This window comes from Dendrobates tinctorius, unplaced genomic scaffold (genome assembly GCF_039654945.1).
Source record: "Dendrobates tinctorius isolate UK_male_01 unplaced genomic scaffold, ASM3965494v1 ptg000588l, whole genome shotgun sequence".
In the NCBI taxonomy this organism is placed as follows: domain Eukaryota; kingdom Metazoa; phylum Chordata; class Amphibia; order Anura; family Dendrobatidae; genus Dendrobates; species Dendrobates tinctorius.
Genome location: NW_027362246.1, coordinates 3,430 through 26,600, shown reverse-complemented (window position 1 = coordinate 26,600; position 23,171 = coordinate 3,430). Strand labels below are relative to the sequence as shown.

The window sequence follows — 23,171 nt, the reverse complement described above, 5'->3', positions numbered from 1 at the left end:
TAACCACATCACTATTATCAGCTCTGAGCAGCTGCTGCAGAACCTCTTGGCAGGGATCACATACACAGAGGGCATGCAGCCTGGTGAAGAAGTTTTTTCCATTAATACTAAAAAAAGAAAGAAAAAAACTTCATGAGTTTTCCACTAGTTGCACATACTAATAGGATTAGCAGGGCTGCCCTGCTCTCCCCCCATGCCTGGGGCACAGATCCCTGCAGCAGATCTTCCTGGCACTCTATAGGCCCTCACCCACACAGTGCCCCCAGCACAGCAGGGGGGAAGCTTACCTGCAGGGCAGGAGTGGGCATCAGCCTGGCAGAGGACTTGGTTCCCGGGCTGTACAGCTCCTGTCCCGGGCACATCCAGCATGAGTGAGAGCATGGAGCAAACCCTGCCCTGGATCCAGTGTATACACATCAGACTGGGCTGGTCTACAGAAATCCCAGCCACCCCCATAACTGGAGGAAAGAGGAGACCTCCAGCACTGCTGCACCATCCACAGCCAGGGAGACTGGGCGGAAATGAGTTCTCCCACAGAGGAGAGGAATTGCTGCTGCTGCTGCCGCGCCGCCCCCACACACGTGCCGCCTGGGGCGGACCACCCCCCCTGCCCCCCCCACGCTACGCCACTGACCGCGATGCTTGATCGAGTATTGAGCAGTGGCAAGCACGCTTGCTCATCACTTCTAGATACACCTCTGGCTCATACTGTATATAGGGGGTTATGTGTGGTCTCATACTATATACAAAGGCCTATGTGAGGGCTCATATTGAATATAGAGAGGCTATGTGGGGGCTCATACTATATATAGATGCTATGTGGGGGCTCATACTATATATAGAGTGGCTATGTGGGGGCTCATACTATATATAGAGGCTATGTGGGGGCTCATACTATATATAGAGTGGCTATGTGGGGGCTCATACTATATATAGAGGCTATGTGTGGTCTCATACTATATACAAAGGGCTATGTGAGGGCTCATATTGAATATAGAGAGGCTAAGTGGGGGCTCATACTATATATAGAGTGGCTCTGTGGGGGCTCATGCTATATATCGAGTGGCTATGTGAGGGCTCATATTGAATATAGAGAGGCTATGTGGGGCTCATACTATATATAGAGTGGCTATGTGGGGGCTCATACTATATATAGAGGCTATGTGGGGGCTCATACTATATGTAGAGAGGCTATGTGAGTTCTGACAACATATATAGAGGGGCTATGTGAGGAATCATACTGTATGTAGGAAGCTAGGTGTGAGCTCTTACAGTATAAAGAGGTATAGAGGAGAGCTGTATATGGGCTCATATGGTATGTATGGGGTGTCAGCATATTTAATTCTGCTCAATATTAAGTTATAAAATTATTATTAATATAAAATAATAATTGTAATTAATATGTTACAGTCTCTCATGTAGTCCCTTGGGATAAGTAATAGCCCAACCCTGGTATATAGTAACATTATCCTACAGTAGCATGTCCACCTCCCCATCCAACCATCCATATAATCTAATCTTCTATAATACTGGGATATATGGGTTATTATTATTGATTTATCACTGTTCAAATCAGTAGGAACAACTCCGGAATTACAGTGTATGGTAACATTGTGGCATTTTATAAAAGTTTTAAGAAGCCAAGGTGGATAATTAAAGTCCATTTCATGTATATTGTAATGAATTGGTTGTATGGCCTGCTCTGGTCTCTTTAAACAGCTGCTGCTCCTGCTGATGATGTCACAGAATGGTGAGGTTTCTGGCTCCGCTCCCTTGCATTATGACATCACACACAAACATTGTGTAAAGAGCTGCATAGCCAACATTCCATCTGACAGTTGCAGACGGTGGAGAGAGAGGTAAGTCGGTGCTATGTCATCTCTTGTTGTGTCCTTCATTTTCTTCTATCATCTATTTCTCATTTATTTTTTATTCATTAAGGAGTCTTTATTCTCTATAATACAAGCAGGTGCAAAATAAATACTGAACCCCTCATATTAGGAGATGTCCAAATTTTACAGCCTTTCTTCCAACAGAAAAGAGATACATAGGATGTGGCGGGATTTATCTTCAAGTACAGAAATGACAATGATTTACCGATTATCCATCACATTTTACTGGTTTCTGACTTCCTTGCTCATCAGGTCCATAGATTAGTTATAATTGAGAGAATCCCCTCAGCCATAACTGGAACATGACGACTTCTCGATTTTTAGGCCATGTATTGTTATAGAATCATCCAAATCTGGGAGATTAAAGTTACATCCTGTAAAGGGAACACATGTAACATGAAGATAATTATGTAATTGTCGGATGTTATAGAGACACATAGTAAAATACAGTCCAGGTCAAAAATATAAATCCAACCAATTTTGGGAAATCCTTGTACAACACCGATGTATATACATATTAGCTCCATATGTAGTAAAACTATTCAAATATTCCCCCACATTGGTAGGATTCATATAGTTTGATCTCTAGTATATTGCACAATGCACTTCAGTGGAAGTGAGGTTGTTGGATCCGCACCCACTAGCTGCTACTTGTGATGTCATGGAATGTGGTGATTGTTGGCTCTGCCCACATTAGCAGTTACTTGTTATGTCTTAGAGCACCCAACTCCAGGCCTCAAGAGCCACCAACGATTCATGTTTTCAGGATTTCCTTAGTATGGCATACATGATAATTGCAGTACCTGCACAGGCAATAATTCCATCACCTGGGCAATACGAATGAAATCCTGAAAACATGAACCGTTGGTGGCTCTTGAGGACTGGAGTTGGGGAACACTGTCTTAGAGTGATGGGATAGTTGATCCGCCCCAAATAGCTGCGTCATATGATGTCACGGAAGATTATGGTTGTTGGCTTCATCCACATTAGCTCTTATTTTTCATTTCACGGAATGTTTTGGTTGTTAGCTTTGCCCCCATAAGACACTACTTGTGATGTCACTAAATGTTTTGGTTTTTGGTTTCACCCCATTACCTTCTACTAGTGATGTCACTGAATGAATACAGGTAATAGAAATGTTAAGCTAGTCCTACCTGTATGCCTCAAATTAATGGTCTTGTTGTGGATAAATTTTATATTCTGTCTTTATACTAATGATCACCCCGAAGACTTATAATAACGCACAATTTCATCTGCTTTTTAGGTGGAAATTGGTCCCCTTACCTCTTGTCCTGTCTGCAGTTGTACAAGTTGCACCAACATGTCCGCCCCTGTCCACCCCTGAATGGAGCTATAGGAAGGATGACACTACAGCTACAGAGGTGACCATATGATAGCCTAGCTTGACTATCCATTTCTCACGAAGACCCTTTCAGCTTTTCAGACATGGGTGGAGGACATGATCTCTGAAAATAGGGTCCCACAGCTGCACCCCAAAAGTTTGAGCATCACTCTTAGATGAGTACATACCCTCAGAGCAGAAGGCAGAGCATCGCCTCTCACTGTGTCACTGAGGAGGATAGCATTCGCTAGGGATTACTCCGGAGTGGTGGTTGTGGTGGGATGCAGGTCTGGACAGCTGTCGTCATCCTATTAGATAGATAAGAATTAATATATGTATGTTTATGCTTTAAACTGAATTTTCCCTCCCCACCCGAAACGTAAATGACCTATTAATATGGGCATAGAGGTAATAGAAATGTTAAGCTAATCCTACCTGTATGCCTCATATTAATGGTATTATTGTGGATAAAATTTATATTCTGTCTTTATGCTAATGATCAGCCCAATGACATATCATAACGCACAGTTTCATCTGCTTTGGAGGTGAAAATTGGTCCCCTTACCTCTTTGCCCGTGTGCAGTTGCACAAGTTGCATTAACAACATGTCTGCCCTTGTTCACCCCTGAATGGAACCATAGGAAGGATGACACTACAGCTACAGAGGTGACCGTCTGATAGCCTAGCTCGACTACCCACCTCTCCTGAAGACCCTTTCAGCTTTTGAGACTTGGGTGGAGGACATCATCTCTGAAAATAGGGTCCCACAGCTGCACCCCAACAGTTTGAGCATCACTCTTAGATGAGTACATACCCTCAGAGCAGAAGGGGGCGCATAGCCTCTCACTGTGTCACTGAGGAGGATAGCATTCGCCAGGGATTACTCCGGAGTGGTTGTTGTGGTGGGATGCAGGTCTGGACAGCTGTCGTCATCCTATTAGATAGATAAGAATTTATATATGTGTGTTTATGCTTTAAACGGAATCTGTCACTCTCGACACGTATATAGCCTATTAATATGGGCACACAGGTAACAGAAATGTTAAGCTAGTCCTACCTGTATGCCTCATATTAATGGTCTTGTTGTGGATACATTTTATATTGTCTTTATGCTAATAATCAGCCCAATGACTAATCATAATGCACAGTTTCATCTGCTTTGGAGGTGGAAATTGGTACCCTTACCTCTTGACCCGTGTGCAGTTGCACAAGTTGCATCAACAACATGTCCGCCCTTGTTCACCCCTGAATGGAACCATAGGAAGGATGACACTACAGCTACAGAGGTGACCGTCTGATAGCCTAGCTCGACTACCCACCTCTCCTGAAGACCCTTTCAGCTTTTGAGACTTGGGTGGAGGACATCATCTCTGAAAATAGGGTCCCACAGCTGCACCCCAACAGTTTGAGCATCACTCTTAGATGAGTACATACCCTCAGAGCAGAAGGGGGTGCGTAGCCCCTCACTGTGTCACTGAGGAGGATAGCATTCGCCAGGGTTTACTCCGGAGTGGTTGTTGTGGTGGGATGCAGGTCTGGATAGCTGTAGTCATCCTTTTAGATAGATAAGAATTAATATATGTGTGTTTATGCTTTAAACTGAATCTTTCCCTCGTCCCCTGAGACGTATATGACCTAGTAATATGGCATACAGGTAATAGAAATGGTAAGCTAGTCCTACCTGTATGCCTCATATTAATAGTCTTGTTGTGGATGGATTTTAGATTCTGTCTTTATGCTAATGATCAGCCCAATGACTCATCATAACGCACAGTTTCATCTGCTTTGAGGGCGAAAATGGGTACCCTTATCTCTTGCCCATGTGCAGTTGCACAAGTTGTGCCAACAACATGTCTGCCCCTGTCCACCCCTGAATGGTACCATAGGAAGGATGACACTACAGCTACAGAGCTGACCGTCTGATAGCCTAGCTCGACTACCCACCTCTCCTGAAGACCCTTTCAGCTTTTGAGACTTGGGTGGAGGACATCATCTCTGAAAATAGGGTCCCACAGCTGCACCCCAATAGTTTGAGCATCACTCTTAGATGAGTACAAACCCTCAGAGCAGAAGGGGGCGCATAGCCTCTCACTGTGTCACTGAGGAGGATAGCATTCGCCAGGGATTACTCCGGAGTGGTTGTTGTGGTGGGATGCAGGTCTGGACAGCTGTCGTCATCCTATTAGATAGATAAGAATTTATATATGTGTGTTTATGCTTTAAACGGAATCTGTTACTCTCGACACGTATATAACCTATTAATATGGGAATACAGGTAATAGAAATGTTAAGCTAGTCCTACCTGTATGCCTCATATTAATGGTCTTGTTGTGGATACATTTTATATTGTCTTTATGCTAATGATCTGCCCAATGACTAATCATAACGCACAGTTTCATCTGCTTTGGAGGTGGAAATTGGTACCCTTACCTCTTGACCCGTGTGCAGTTGCACAAGTTGCATCAACAACATGTCCGCCCTTGTTCACCCCTGAATGGAACCATAGGAAGGATGACACTACAGCTACAGAGGTGACCGTCTGATAGCCTAGCTCGACTACCCACCTCTCCTGAAGACCCTTTCAGCTTTTGAGACTTGGGTGGAGGACATCATCTCTGAAAATAGGGTCCCACAGGTGCACCCCAACAGTTTGAGCATCACTCTTAGATGAGTACATACCCTCAGGGCAGAAGGGGGTGCGTAGCCCCTCACTGTGTCACTGAGGAGGATAGCATTCGCCAGGGTTTACTCCGGAGTGGTTGTTGTGGTGGGATGCAGGTCTGGATAACTGTCATCATCCTTTTAGATAGATAAGAATTAATATATGTGTGTTTATGCTTTAAACTGAATCTTTCCCTCGTCCCCTGAGACGTATATGACCTAGTAATATGGCATACAGGTAATAGAAATGGTAAGCTAGTCCTACCTGTATGCCTCATATTAATGGTCTTGTTGTGGATGGATTTTAGATTCTGTCTTTATGCTAATGATCAGCCCAATGACTCATCATAACGCACAGTTTCATCTGCTTTGAGGGTGAAAATGGGTACCCTTATCTCTTGGCCCATGTGCAGTTGCACAAGTTGTGCCAACAACATGTCTGCCCCTGTCCACCTCTGAGTGGTACCATAGGAAGGATGACACTACAGCTACAGAGCTGACCGTCTGATAGCCTAGCTCGACTACCCACCTCTCCTGAAGACCCTTTCAGCTTTTGAGACTTGGGTGGAGGACATCATCTCTGAAAATAGGGTCCCACAGCTGCACCCCAACAGTTTGAGCATCACTCTTAGATGAGTACATACCCTCAAAGCAGAAGTGGGCGCATAGCCCCTCACTGTGTCACTGAGGAGGATAGCATTCGCCAGGGATTACTCCGAAGTGGTGGTTGTGGTGGGATGCAGGTCTGGACAGCTGTCGTCATCTTATTAGATAGATAAGAATTAATATATGTTTATACTTTAAACTGAATCTTTCCCTCCCCACCCGAAACGTATATGACCTATTAATAAGGGCATACAGGTAATAGAAATTTTAAGCTAGTCCTACCTGTATGCCTCATATTAATGGTATTGTTGTGGATAAATTTTATATTCTGTCTTTATGCTAATGATCATCCCAACGACTCATCATACCGCACAGTTTCATCTGCTTTGGAGGTGGAAATTGGTCCCCTTATCTCTTGGCCCGTGTGCAGTTGCACAAGTTGCATCAACATGTCTGCCCTTGTTCACCCCTGAATGGAACCATAGGAAGGATGACACTACAGCTACAGAGGTGACCGTCTGATAGCCTAGCTCGACTACCCACCTCTCCTGAAGACCCTTTCAGCTTTTGAGACTTGGGTGGAGGACATCATCTCTGAAAATAGGGTCCCACAGCTGCACCCCAACAGTTTGAGCATCACTCTTAGATGAGTACATACCCTCAGAGCAGAAGGGGGTGCGTAGCCCCTCACTGTGTCACTGAGGAGGATAGCATTCGCCAGGGATTACTCCGGAGTGGTTGTTGTGGTGGGATGCAGGTCTGGACAGCTGTCGTCATCCTAGTAGATAGATAAGAATTAATATATGTGTGTTTATGCTTTAAATGGAATCTGTCACCCCTCCACGAGACGTATAGGACCTATTAATATGGGCATACAGGTAATAGAAATGGTAAGCTAGTCCTACCTGTATGCCTCATATTAATGGTCTTCTTGTGGATAAGTTTTATATTCTGTCTTTATGCTAATACTTTGTTGTTTTTATACTATGTTTCTCTGATCCCACAAAATGACCTTATTTTCATTGTTCTGATTGGTTATATGTGTTGTCTTTGTTTTGTCTGTTTTCTTTATTTGTTTGTTTTATTTTCTGTTATTGGCTCTGTAATTTTGCACTTTATGTATTTGACCAAAGGGTTAAACTAAATGACTCTAAAGAAAATAGATTTAGTTAGTAAAATGTTTAGTGGGAATGTGTTATGAAGTTTTATATTTTGGACATTGACCACTATCTGGTCATTGTTAACCAATGTGTATATTATTGCCATTGTTTATTATTATAGCTCCATTTTTTCCATGGTGGTTTACATGTGAAAAGGGGTGTACATAATAAACACAAGTACAACAATCTTAACACCTTCGCCTATTAACTAGTTAAATGCTGCTGTCAAACACTGACAGTGGCATTTAACAAGCGCTCTGGCCGCGTGGTCAGAAATACGCTCACTGCTGACCTCCCTCACGTGATAAGGGGGTCACAAATGCGTTGGCACAACAACCAGAGGTCTCCAGGACACCTCTATGGTTGTTGATGATGGATTGCTATGAGCGCCACAATGTGGACAGCGCTCATAGCATTGCTGTATTTCTGCTACATATAGGCGATCTGCTCATCGCCTATATGTAGCAGTGGCGATCAAGCTTTGGCAGCTTCTAGCCTCCCATGGAGGCTATTGAAGCATGCTAAAAGTAAAAAAAAAAAGTATTTAAAAAGATGAAAATAATAAAAAAATATAAAAGTTTAAATCATGCCCCATTCAAAATTAAACAATAAAATTAAAATCACACATACACATATTTGATATCACCGCATTCAGAATCTCCCGATCTATCAATAAAAAAAAGGATTAACCCGATCGCTAAACGGTGTAGCGGGAAAAAAATCAAAAAAACAGAATTACATTTTTTTTGGTCGCTGTGACATTGCATTAAAATGCAATAACGGGCGATCAAAAGAAAGTATCTGCACAAAAGTGGTATCATTAAAAACGTCAGCCTTATCATCTCAAAAACATTCGTCAACAATAACCAGAAAATGTCCAATCCTTTTAATCATAGTTTAAAGTTTTGCAAGAATTTACTTTAAATTTTGTCACCCCTTATATCATAAAATAATAAATCAAGAGAAACGGCTTTTCTAATAGACTGGCATGTCCAGAAGAGATTCCTTATTAGCAGTCTCCTCATTATCATAATAGGCAGGAATACAATGAGAGTTAACAGAATTCACCATTCACAGTAGGTAGTGTCACAGCTCACCTCTTCCCCCTTCCTGCACAATGACATCTGCATGTCATTAAACATGAGAATATGAATAGAAAACTCTGCCAAGGAAATAGAGTCCCTTATAATGTCTTATGATATATATACTGTACATGTATATGTCCAATGTCCATATCTCCAAACAGGCAAGAGAGCAGCTTCCATAAATGTACAGGAAACAGAATACAATCATCTGCAATCAGAAATACAGATTATACAAAAGATTATAACAATCTGATTTCAATTAATTTAAAAGTTTTATAAATGTATGTGACACATTCCCTTAAAGAAAAATAAGTAAAAAATATGCCTAAGAAGTTTATTGGATATTTTAAGAAAAGTTTAATACGTTAGAGTAGAGTAGGGCCCTGCCAAAAGAGTCTACCTTGTCGTGGTGGCAGGCTTAAAAAACCTGTTGGTCAAAACAAAAGCTGATGGTTACATATGTGATATTGTTCCATGGGAACTATTAATGTGTGAATTGTGACGACGGGGCAGAAGAGTTTTTCCAAGAGTAGGCGGTGGGACTGTGGTAAGTTCGAGGGGTGTAGGCGGGGCTTGGGGGTAGAGGCAGAACAGGGGTGGAGCCTGGGTGGAGTCTCAAGGGAGCCTGAAAATGTTGCCACTATGGGGCCCTGAAATTCCTTTTGGTAGCCCTGATCAGGAACATAGTTAGCTAGCTTACATAATATGTGATAAAGAAACTATCAAACTGGTGAGATACTGTCAAAGAAATGATAATTACATTGTTTTACCCTTGATCTTAATATCTCTTGGTACATGTATCAGAGATACAATAACTGTTATTGCTTTGTGATAGTTCCTTCTCCCATTTTCCTTTATTTTCCCTTGTTTCACCATATTTTTCATTTTCTCTTACTTCATGTTGTTTAACTCCATTTTGTATAATAATTAGAACATTTTCAATAAAAACAGTTTGAGCAACAAATGGAATATCTGCTTAGTAAAAAAAAAATGCTTTTGTGACTCCTTCGTGAACCTCATGTGCTAAAGAAGAGACACGTCCAGCTGAATCACGGAGAAGGATGATAATGGACTTTATCTGGTCACTTCATGAACATTCTTGATGGTGCCCATCAGGACGTGGCCAGGTGGCATTGCTGCATTTTTTTTCTCATGCCAAATTAGTATGAGAAAAAAATAGCAGATCTGCTCTGCCCAGTGGAATAACATTGGGTCTTGTGTAGTGTTGAGCATTCTGATACTGCAAATATCGGGTATCGGCCGATATTCGCTGTATCGGAATTCCGATACCGAGTACCGATATATTTTCAATATTGGATACCGGAATCAGAAGCTCCCATAATGCAATGAGACACTGTTGTGGCTGTGATTGGCTGCTGAAATGATGTCATCATGATGCGCGGTCTGTGAGCATCATGATGCGCGGTCTGTGCCGGCTGCGGGGGGTCTGTACGGGCCTGCCGGGGGCCTGTGCCGGCTATCGGGGGTCTGTACGGGCCTGCCGGGGCCCTGTGCCGGCTGTCGGGGGTCTGTACGGGCCTGCCGGGGGCCTGTGCCGGCTGCCGGGGGTCTGTACGGGCCTGCCGGGGGCCTGTGCAGGCTGTCGAGGGTCTGTACGGGTCTGTGCCGGCGTCTGTACGGACCTGCCGGGGGCCTGTGCCGGCTGCCGGGGGTCTGTATGGGCCTGCCAGGGGCCTGTGCCGGCTGTTGGGGGTCTGTACGGGCCTGCCGGGGGCCTGTGCCGGCTGTCGGGGGTCAGTATGGGCCTGCCGGAGGCCTGTGTCGGCTGCCGGGGGTCAGTATGGGCCTGCCGGAGGCCTGTGCCGGCTGCCGGGGGTCTGTACGGACCTGTCGGGGTCCTGTGCAGGCTGTTGAGGGTCTGTACGTGCTTGCCGGGGGCCTGTGCCGGCTGTTGGGGGTCTGTACGGGCCTGTGCCGGCTGCCGGGGTCTGTACGGTCCTGCCAGGGGGCCTGTGCCGGCTGTCGGGGGTCTGTATGGGCCTGCCGGGGGCCTGTGCCGGCTGCCGGGGGTCTGTACGGGCCTGTCGGGGGCCTGTGCAGGCTGTCGAGGGTCTGTACGTACTTGCCGGGGGCCTGTGCCGGCTGTTGGGGGTCTGTACGGGCCTGTGCCGGCTGCCGGGGTCTGTACGGGCCTGCCGGGGGCCTTGTGTGTGTGCAGGCATCGTCCGATGGGACTACAAGTCCCATCGGGCTATGCCTGCTACTATGACAGTGATTGACACATTAGCCGATGATGGGACAGTAGCAGGATGGATAAAAATCTTGATTTTTTTAAAAAAATCAAAAAAATCAGATTTTTTTTATTTAAATCAGATTTTTTTGATTTAAATCATTTGATTTAAATCAGATTTTTTAATCAAGTTGTACACAAGCAAAACTTTGTCTTTTTGCAAATCTAATTGTTTTACACAAATAAAAATATTAAAACAGTTGATTATGAAACCTAATAATTTTTATTTGCACTATTAAACACTCAGAATTGAACTACAGAGAGTAAGTACTTTTTAACAATAGCCTATCTCTAACGTTTGAAGTAAGCAAACATCTTCAGTGAATACATCAGTCCTTTAAGCCTACTGTTTATTTAGGACTTTTAATAGGAAAACCAGTTGTCCTGCTTTAGCAGTTCTATCCTAAGCGGTTTCGGACTGTTATGTGCACAAAACCAAATGAAGAAAACAATCTCTCTACTCCTGCGGATGAAGCCGATGCAGTCAGTAGCTGAGTAGCTAGATTTATTATCTTTGCTGGAAGAACAAGTGATTGCGACTTCCACCAGTCCAGTGGTTTTAGTTCATTAACGACGTTATCTGCAAACATGTATTTTTGAAATGGTGCAGATTCACACTTCAATTTCAGCACAGTTGCCACAATGTCATGGTTAGTATTGGCGAGCCACTCCATTGCAGAGTTGATTTCCGCCTCAGATAATTTTTTCCCTCTGTAGATGGGATGCAAGATATTGGCTAAATAGTGTTCTTCTTTTAATGCTTGGTCCTTGCGGTGCTGTATTGCAACCTTTACATTGTTTGAGAGGTTCAAGAGATCTAGAGAACCTTCTAAATCTTTCCAAACTTCTGTGGCATCAGCTATGGTTGCAGTATCTTTCTGCATTTTATCCAACGCAATCGATATTGGCTTTAACCTTTCCAAAAGGTCCTCGGCATTTCTCTTCACACCAAGATTTAATACTTTTCTTCGTATATTAGCATCAATTTTATCCCGATGTGTTTCGCAAATGGACAGTAATTTTGACCAGTTGTTAATAAACAGTTCCAAGCAGTCAGCCAAGGTATTCCATCTAACATCTTGTGGTAGAACCAACTTCAGTCCTCCCATTTCCTTGTAGGTTGCATGTGCAAAATGATTATTGCGGAAATATTTAACAATTTCTACAACATGTTCCTTGACACCCAAAATATGCAGGTCTTTTGCCAAAAGATGCAACAAATGGGCAGAACAACCGTATGTAATGACATTTGTGTCATCCTGTGCCAGTTCCGCTCGCATTTTTGCCACATTGCTTGCGTTATCAGTAACTAAGCTCCTTACTTTACATCCAAACTGTTCTTGGCATTGGTGAATTGAGTTCTTAGCAATTTCAAGAAAATATTCAGCAGTATGTGAATTTCCAGATGTGTCGATTGTGTCTGTAAGGTAAGTTTCACCATCTTCTGTTGTGACACAAGTGCAAATTATGGGGTCGTTGTGGATGTTGCTCCAACCATCCAAGCTCATGTTAACAACCTTGTCTTTCAAATATTTTGTACAAGCCGCTCTTTCTATGTCGTATACAGCCTGAAGATGTTTTCCTGAGATATCAAATCTACTTGGTGGTTTGTAGCCTGGTCTAATTCCTTCGATCATTTGTACAAACAATGGGTGCTCAACTAGTCGGAAAGAAGAATTGGTTGCAAATATGAATTTAGCAATTAATTCATCAAAATGTTCTTTCTGGCTCGTCGTAGTCTTTAAGATGAATTTTTCTACACTTTGCACGCAAAGTTTTTTTTTGGGCTGCTTTGTTGAAGTACATATATATACACATATATATGTATATATACATATGTAGTATGTACTACTACATACAGTATGTATGTACATACTACTAGAAGTATGTACATACTACATACATACTTCATATATACTAGATTCATACAACATACATACATACATATATACTACATTCATACAACATACATACTACATACATATATACATTCATACAACATACATACAACATGCTACATTCATACAACATACATACAACATGCTACATACATACAACATACATACAACATACATACTACATACAACATACATACTACATACAATACATACATACATACTACATATGTACTACATTCATACAACATACATACATAGAACATACTACATACATACAACATGCTACAGACATATAACATACATACAACATACTACATACAACATACATACTACATACAATACATACATACTACATATATACTACATTCATACAACATACATACATAGTACATAATACATACATACAACATGCTACAGACATACAACATACATACTACATACAATACATTCCTACATTCATACAATACATACATACAGACATACAGTACATATAACATAGAGTACATGCTCACCATCACTTGTCACTTTGATCCCCGAAGCCAGTGTCATCTATGAAAAAAATTAGAAAAAAACAAACAAGCAATATACTCCCTGATCCGCAGAAATCCACGAGTGTCCCACGACGATCTGCTGCACTTCATCACTGAGAGGTTACTATCGTTCACTGGTCTCACTTTATGGCAAAAGCTGCGTGGGAACTTTCTCACACAGCAATGCCAAAAGTGAGACTAGGGACTATTCTTTTACAGTGGCGGAGGAATACAGTGCGGAAGGATACCTACCTTCCGTCATTGGATTCCTGGAGCCCCTAGAGAGCGGTCGCATCAGCTGATGCTGCTGTTCTCCACGGGAGATCGGCGTGGGACACTTGTGGATTTCTGCGGATCAGGGAGTATATCGGTTGTTTGCTATTTTCATATTTTTTCACAGATGACACTGGCTTCGGGGATCAAAGTGACAAGTGATGGTGAGTATGTACTCTATATTATATGTACTGTATGTCTATATGTATGTATTGTATGAATGTATCAATGTATTGTATGTAGTCTGTATGTAGTATGTATGTTGTATGTCTGTAGCATGTTGTATGTATGTTGTATGTATGTATGTAGTATTTATGTTGTATGCTGTATGAATGTAGTATGTAGAAGCGCCTGTCCAAATCCTGTTCATTTTAGACACTGTTCAGATGTTCAGGTTTTAAATACATTAGATAGGGACTGCTTCGTGAAGGGTTACCGTGACGTGGTGAAGCAGCTTGGTATATATTTTTTGCAAAAAACATATCGACTAAATACCCTGTATTTGTTATACAGCACTTGCTGATTACTGTCATGTTTTTACTGCAGAGTATTGTTTCAAATTTGTTATTTTGTGTTTTCTTGTTGTGTCTCATGTAGTATATTTGTAGTATGTATGTAGTATGTATGTATGTTGTATGAATGTAGTATATATGAAGTATGTATGTAGTATGTATGTATGTTGTATGAATGTAGTATATATGAAGTATGTATGTATGTTGTATGAATGTAGTTTATATGAAGTATGTATGTAGTATGTATGTTGTATGAATGTAGTATATATGTATGTAGTATGTATGTATGTTGTATGAATGTAGTATATATGAAGTATGTATGTAGTATGTATGTATGTTGTATGAATGTAGTATGTATGAAGTATGTATGTAGTATGTATGTATGTTGTATGAATGTAGTATATATGTAGTATGTATGTAGTATGTATGCTGTATGAATGTAGTATATACTGTATGTAGTATGTATGTATGTTGTGTGAATGTAGTATATATGTATGTATGTTGTATGTATGTAGTATGAATGTAGTATATATGTAGTATGTATGTATGAATGTAGTATATATGTAGTATGTATGTTGTATGAATGTAGTATATATGTATATCACTGTCATTGTAGCAGGCATAGCCCGATGGGACTTGTAGTCCCATTGGACGATGCCTGCACACAGGCACAAAGACCCCCGGCAGCCGGCACAGACCCCCGGCAGCCGGCACAGATCCCCGGCAGGGCCGCACAGACCCCCGGCAGCCGGCACAGACCCCCGGCACGCCCGCACAGACCCCCAGCAGCCGGCACAGACCCCCGGCAGGCCCGCACAGACCCACGGCAGGCTCGTACAGACCCCCGGCAGCCGGCACAGACCCCCAGTAGTCCGCACAGACTCCCCGCAGGCCCGCACAGACCCCCCGCAGGCCCGCACAGACCCCCGGCAGCCGGAACAGACCCCCGGCAGGACCGTACAGACCCCCGGCAGCCGGCACAGACCCCCGGCACGCCCGCACAGACCCCCAGCAGCCGGCACAGACCCCCGGCAGGCCCGCACAGACCCACGGCAGGCTCGTACAGACCCCCGGCAGCCGGCACAGACCCCCGGTAGTCCGCACAGACTCCCCGCAGGCCCGCACAGACCCCCCGCAGGCCCGCACAGACCCCCGGCAGCCGGAACAGACCCCCCGGCAGGACCGTACAGACCCCCGGCAGTCCGCACAGACCCCCGGCAGCCGGCTCAGGCCCCCCGGCAGTCTGCACAGACCCCCGGCAGTCCGCACAGACCCCCGGCAGGCCCGCACAGACCCCCGGCAGGCCCGCACAGACCCCCGGCAGGCCCGCACAGACCCCGCCCACACACACAGACATGCAGAGTATCCGCCCACGCACCGCCCACACTCTTCCCCCATCCCGAACAGGATGTGCAAGTACAGACAGGGTTTTTTTAATTCCGATATTTCTGTCCCATTGACTTGAATGGGACTTCCGGTATCGGAATCGGCGATACCCGATACTTTTTGGGTATCGGCCGATCCAATCCGATCCGATATTTCTCAATATCGAACGGTATCGTACAACACTAGTCTTGTGCTATCTGATAAAACATCAGATAGTTCTAGGCCATATTATATGGTTATGTGAACAAACTCTTATTGTAATAAACTATTTTTTTTTTTAACTTGGAACATCTGTGATCATGTTGGTTTACTATCCAAAACAGGACCCCTCTATTACTGACAGCTGTAGAAGGTCACTTACACACCTGCAGTAAACAGATTTCCCTTGTGTAATATTGTAAGAGGTTCGTTGGATGCAGTGAAGAGCTGGAGGCAGAGAAGGGGTTAACAAGATTTACTACAACAGGTTATGGAAGTACAAGGAATACTCAGCGCAGGGAGATCAAATCAACAGTGGGAAAATGCAGAAACTCTGAGCGCAACAACAGGACTTCCACAAAAAACACAATATTTTGAAAAGGGTGTTCGAAAAAGAGATAACTTATCACTTGAAGATTTTGTTGGGGGAAGGCTGGAATATCTCCCGCTGGCGTCATAGACCATGGACAATGTCTCTGGCTCTGTTATGGAGGAACGAAAAGCACTGTCTCCCCACTAGGAAATGTCATTGCAACATTTCACAACCCTAGCTGGCCATGTGGTGTGTGACACATAAGCAGACACCTCTTGTTTCATTTATGAAGGATGGACTCTTAAAGTCACAGAGACTATTTTTACAGGGGCATCAGGCAGCATTAATATTCTTAAAGGGACATTATTAAACAGTGGGTCTCCTATGTTGTTATTGACCAATGCAGTGAGTGGATGGACTGCCAAGAATTACGACGCACCCCAATACCCTTTTCACGAGAGGTACAAGAGGGCTTCCTGAAAAAATGTTGCAGTGAATGTGGGTCGCCCTCCCAGGGCTGTGGGGTACTTGGTACCGGGCCGGTATCAGTGGGATGTGTCACAGTAGCGGTGACCCAGACCATGGCCCTTGGGCGCCCAAGTAATGTGAATGTGGAATGTAGTTAGATGAATAGTTTGTGACGCCACCTGTGGTGTTCGGCAAGGGAGGTGTTAAGCCGACGCTGCATGCAGATCCGCTGGGACTGATGGTATGGCACAGCAAAGATGTAAAAGCTCCACACAGGTAAAGCTATAGTCCCAGGGCAGTGTAGATGTGGTCGGCACGGGGATGTTGCGGTGCCGGAAAGGTAGGAAGCAGACAAGACACAGCGGTGTGCAATTTCTGTACCTTTACTTGATAAATGCAGTCCAGGGTCCTGATTACAGATGGAATCGGAGCAGGCTAGCCTGGAAGCAATTCAGGGATTCTCTCTCAGCAGATGGGTTGTGCAGTCTCCTTACTAGCGCTTGTTTGCGGGATCTCCAGTACCGAGTTACACTGAAGTTCCTCCTGTCAGATGTTCAAGAACCTCACATGCACGGCAGACAGCTGTAGCCTATCTCGGGGACTCCTCTCTCCTGATTCCCAGCTCACTATCCAAGCTGCTGTTGTGCCCTCAAGTCTTAGATGGAAGTAGGGCATTTACAGCCTCCTACTCCTCTGGTGTCTGTTGCAGGATCGTTAGTCTCCGTACAACCGTGGAGACCAGGCTCCAGTTCATGCGCTCTCTCCAGGGATGAGCTCTTCCTCTCAGCTCTATCTCAGCGCTTCTTCCACACGTCTGCACACTTCACCCTCCGCAGACTAACTGCCTCCTCCTTCCTCTTGGCCCTCAGAGGGCACTTCTCCCCTTAATCCTGGTTCAGAGTTTCCCCTGCTGGCCTCGAGTGGAACTGTGTTGCATGCCTAGATTGACTGCGAGAGAGACCCATCATTGCCTCCAAACCTGGCATTACCCTCCCCTGGAGGAAGGCAAAGCCACTGTGGCGACCATACTCCTGGGGGTGCCACACTCCCCCCTAGTGCAAGTCAGCACTCCTGGGCTGAGCAAAAACATGAAACATATAAACAGTTAAACAATAATAATTGTACAAGAGTTAAAAATGAACAAGTTACAAAAACCAAGAGCTTCAAAAACGGTCCTATGATGATAAGTCCAATCATCAATGTCCATGGTCTATTCTTGGGCAAATGGTGAACTATATACAGGAAAGTTTTTGACCACACAAGTCCTGTGGTACATTGTCCATAAAAAAAAAACTGGCAAATCCAAAGGAAACTCTTACAGGTTACCTGTAGGCACAAAACTTGAAAAATAGTTACATGTATACACGTACAATTTCAACATTTACATTTATCTATATACGATATCTAATGAGTGGTATCCCTTGTGTAATGCGGGTAGACCTGCGTAATACTGGTGTAGTGGGTAATGTACTGGATACACTACTGGGGGTTCTGCATGGCACAGGGATCCTAGATTGTCTGCAAACTCTTAGACTCACCAGGGGCATAACAGGTTCACCACTGGCAGGGCGAGGGTTCTCTGGCTCCACTGCTGGTGTGGCATCTGCTGCCTGATTTTCCTGATCCTCAGGATTTCCTTGAGTCATGTCTTCCTGTGCTACCAATTGGGGAAATGTCAACACTGGTATCACTATAGCACAAAGAAGACAAAAACTCTTAAAATGCATTTCATTCATGCTTGTGCAAGTGCACAAAAATTGCCCCCAAAAATTATTGAGAGCGTAGGAACGACTTGCAAAAGACTGAGAAAATAATAAGAAGAAAAGAGTCCAAAGCTACTAAAAAGTAACAAATTTTATTATGCAAGACAGAAGAACAAGACACAACAGCATAAATAATGTTGTATAAAAGAAGAATATCATAGTCACCGGATACAAAAAAGACCCTGGGCACAGTGATTCATGATAAATGAGGGTAGGAGTAAGATATAAATAAAATATTCCCTCACAAAATACGGGCCAGTTATGAGTAATGGACTGGTCCCTTCAATCCCCTTATAATAACGGTAACCATAAGAAAAAGTGAAATATAACAAAATAGGGTAGAAGAGACCAAAACATATTGCACTTAGCCTATATGAGGAAGGAAAGGGTTAAAGTACTAACATACCCATCATAATAACCAGAAGCACACTGGCCAGGAGAGGCCCGACGTACGTTTCGCGGTATAACCGCTTCCTCGGGGGGCGTGGCTATAATAACACTGCCCAGTTAAATACCCATTCACACAAAGTCACATGCGACAGAAAATCCAATGGGAGGCAAGAACGGAGTTGTGAGCACATAAGCTGTGCGTCAACATCCCCGCCCACACTGTCTCAACAGGAAGTGACACCGGTGGAGGGACGGCTGGCGCCTAGCCGTTACCCGGCAACGGAGCACGCCCGAGAGAACAGCGTGGAAGAGGGGAGAAAACTCCGCCCACAGACGCCTCCCAGCCACACACAACCAGAGACACATAGAGTTGCGCAGCAACAAGACACATCAAGGGGTGGAAACTCCACCCACAGATACCTTCCAGTCACATGTAATCAGTAACCAATCGAAAAAAGGCTGACAGTAAATGTGGATTAAGAAAAATACACCAAAAAAGAGGAATCTCTGTCGCATTACAAAGTAAGAGATTTATCCATACATATATTGGCAAAAATACAGTATAGATAGAACTAAGTTTGAAAGATAACAGTTTAGCTATGTAAATGAGAGTATACACATATATTATGCATATATATAAGAATATAAACATGTCCAAGTCCAAAAAAGTGTCCACAATGACATCTATGATCCAAAGGATCATTATGGATAAAGCTTCCTCTTCATCCCCGAAGTATCATTTTTAAGTATCTTCATCGTGGACAGAAAAACAAGCCACGTAAAATAAAAAATGTAGAGGAAGTCCAGAGGTCATCCAGGAATACATGAGTGCTTTCAGTGCCGAATATATGATATACCAGAACGGGTAGATAACTGAAGGCAAAAAAACAATCAAAAACAATAAAAAATATGTACACAAATAACATATACATATTGTGAGAATCATGTGGGAATAGTGGATGAGGGCAGGTATATCTCGCCCAGATTCCTTTCCTATGTGGCCTAGTCTGGTCAGTATCGCACCTGCTTACTAATGGATAATGGGAGGTGGATATAAAAGGATGCCAGGTGGTTGTGTGAGTGTCTCAGCCTGGGAACACAGAGAGCCTGTCTGTGTGAGAGACACACGTGAGTGGAAGCAGTTCCCACTGCAACTGTGGTTTGGCTGGACGGGAGAAGCCCGCCAGTTGGTAGTTAGGTTGTCCATTGTTTAGTTAGTGCCGGACAGGCAAGGATTTGTTTTATGTTTTATTTCCTTTTGCATTGCTTTCACCGTTAATAAACCTGACCCAGGGTCAGTTATACACGAATCCCAGCTCTGCGCCTGAGTTTAATGCTGAACGCACGTGACCTTTGACCCCAGCAAAGGCGATCCCGGAGTGTTTTATCACATTGTGGTGGAGAACGCGGGCATCACGTTGCAAGCATGAGCATGGAGGACGTGGTGAAAGCGCTGGTACAGTCCACCGCCGTCCAGCAAGAAGCTAATCGGGTGATGATGGCCCAGCTGAAGGAGTTGGTGGACATGACAGTTGCCGATCGTTCGCTTCTCCAGCAGGTGGCGCAGCGCTTGGCAAGCTTACCTGAGCTTAACCTGGAAGCCGAGTCGAGAGTGATTTACGTGAGTCGGTACTGGCAGAAAATGACGACCGAAGATGACGTCGAGGCATACCTGACCACGTTTGAACGGACGGCCGTGCGAGAAAAATGGCCGAAGGCACGATGGGCTGGCCTGATTGCCCCGTTTCTTTCCGGTGAGGCCCAAAAGGCTTATTATGACTTAGAGCCTGAAGCCGTGCAGGACTTTGACAAATTGAAAGACGAGATCTTGGCCCGGCTGGGAGTGACGACCGCTGTCCGTGCACAGAGAGTGCATCAATGGACTTATCAGCCGGATAAACCACCGCGGTCCCAGATGTTCGACCTGATCCACGTGACGAAGAAGTGGCTACAACCCGAGGTGTTGACAGCGCCAGAGATAATCCAGAGAGTCGTCATGGACAAGTACCTGAGAGCTCTACCGCCAGCCCTGAGGAAGTGGGTAAGCCATGGAAATCCTACGACGGCAGATCAACTGGTGGATCTGGTTGAACGTTACTCCGTGGCGGAAGGACTCCGAGACGACGCTACCCCACCTCATTCTTCATCAACTCACGTGGAACCGGTAAGACTGTTCCAGGGAGTAGGGGAGATGTAAAAATCCCTAAGACAGTGGGGGAGGAAAACGGGACTGCCCGCACTGCGAGGCCGAGAGTAACGAACTATGGTCTAAGCAAGGGGCCCGTTAGGTGTTTCCGCTGCCAAGAGATGGGACATATTGCTGCGAACTATCCGGTCACTACTGAACCCATGAAGTGCGACGTCACAGACTCTAAAAACCGCATGTCTATGGTTGCACGGGTAGTGAGTGTGAATGCCGGTCAAAAGGATGTGGAAAAACACTTGTGTGATTTAACTGTTGATGGCAAAAATGTGGTGGCATTGTTAGACTCGGGAAGTGTGGTGACTCTGGTGAAGGCCAGTCTGGTGTCAGCCCCGACTGGACCATCAGACAAATTTTCTTTAACGTGTGTGCATGGAGACACCTGTTCGTACCTCACCACGGTCATATGCATTACTACTTCCTATGGGTCTGTGCAACATAAAGTGGGACTCGTCCCGGCGTTATTGCATGATGTTATCCTGGGCCGGGATTTTCCCCACTTCTGGCAATTGTGGGAGAGTCAGTTGATGCCCTCGGGTAATCGTGTACATGATTCTTCTCCCAGGGCGCGTGTGGGTCCCGAACCCCTGGAAGAGGTCTCCCCGGAAGACTCGGGGGAAGAGTCTGTGGGAAATGACCTGCAGTTCCCGTTTTCAGTCATGGCGGGTGATACGGAGGAGACCGGGGAAGAGGAGGAGGCTGATAGCCGTCCACCTCCCCGTTTGCCGGATTTAGAAGTTCAGAAAGATGACTTCCAAAGTGAGCAAATAAAGGATCCTACCCTTTCTCAGGCTAGGACAAATGTAAAAGTGATAAATGAGGTACCCGTAGAACCTGGCTCTAGGCTGGCATATCCTTACATGGTTCTGGAGAATGATTTACTCTATCAGATAGAGAAAAAGGGGGAAGATACGGTGCAACGATTAGTCGTGCCAAAACCCTACCGGCGGCAGGTGCTGGACCTGGCCCACGGACATGTGATGGGAGGTCACCTGGGAGTCCAGAAAACCACCGAAAGGATATTACACTGTTTTGTTTGGCCAGGCATGCATCACGATATCCGTGTATATTGTGAGTCTTGTCCTGACTGTCAAGCCTCTGCACCTAAGCCCCGGTTCTGTAGCCCTTTGGTACCCCTACCTATTATTGAAGTCCCGTTTGAGAGGATTGGGATGGATTTAGTTGGGCCCCTTCCACGGTCTGCACGTGGACACCAACATATCCTGGTCATCTTGGATTATGCCACTCGTTACCCGGAGGCCATCCCTTTGCGTAACACGGCCACCAAGTCGATTGCCAAGGAACTGGTGCATGTGTTTAGTCGGGTCGGTATACCAAAACAGATACTCACCGACCAGGGGACCCCCTTTATGTCCAGGGTAATGAAGGAGCTCTGCCGATTGTTACAAATCGAACCGTTACGCACATCCGTGTATCACCCTCAAACAGACGGGTTGGTCGAACGGTTCAATAAAACTCTGAAGCAGATGCTGAGAAAGGTGATAGACAAGGATGGGAAAAACTGGGACTATTTACTTCCGTATTTGCTTTTTGCCATCAGGGAACTACCCCAGTCTTCCACGGGATTCTCGCCTTTCGAGTTATTGTACGTCCGACGTCCTTGCGGACTGTTAGACGTTGCAAAGGAAACCTGGGAGGGTCAGGTCACTCCGTTTAAAACAGTGATAGATCACATCACACAAATGCAGGACCGTATTGCGGCTGTTATGCCTATCGTCAAAGAACACATGATACAGGCTCAAGGAGCCCAAAAAAGAATCTATGATAGGGGCGCCAAGATCCGTACGTTTGCACCCAGAGATAGGGTGTTGATCCTGGTCCCCACGGTGGACAGTAAGTTCCTGGCAAAGTGGCAGGGCCCCTTTGAGATCAAGGAAAGAGTTGGTGAAGTAAACTACAAAGTATACCAGGCAGGTAAACGGAAACCTGAACAGATTTATCATGTAAATCTGATAAAGCCCTGGAAGGATCGGTCTGCCTTGTCAGCGGAGCTGGCCCGCCCTGTCTGCTCGCATACCATACCGGAGGTACGGGTTGCAGAGACTCTCTCGGAGCGGCAAAAGACTGAGGTCAGGCAATTTCTACTTCACAACCAAAAGTTTTTCTCAGAAAAACCCGGGCAGACTACGCTAATAAAACATGACATCGTAACGGAACCTGGTGTCACAGTTCACGTAAAGCCCTACCGAATCCCGGAAGCGCGCCGTGAAGCCATTTCC

The 23,171-nt window shown here is 44.8% G+C and overlaps 1 long non-coding RNA gene across 1 annotated transcript; it reads right to left on the bottom strand.

Moving 5' to 3' along the window:
• Positions 1-1,078: 1,078 nt before the first annotated feature.
• Positions 1,079-4,801, bottom strand: LOC141078718 (uncharacterized). The gene is made up of 4 exons (XR_012228096.1): positions 4,669-4,801; positions 4,049-4,168; positions 3,423-3,542; positions 1,079-2,266 (listed from the first exon to the last, which is right to left on the bottom strand). It is a non-coding gene; the product is annotated as an uncharacterized lncRNA (long non-coding RNA).
• Between the last annotated feature and the right edge of the window lie 18,370 nt (positions 4,802-23,171).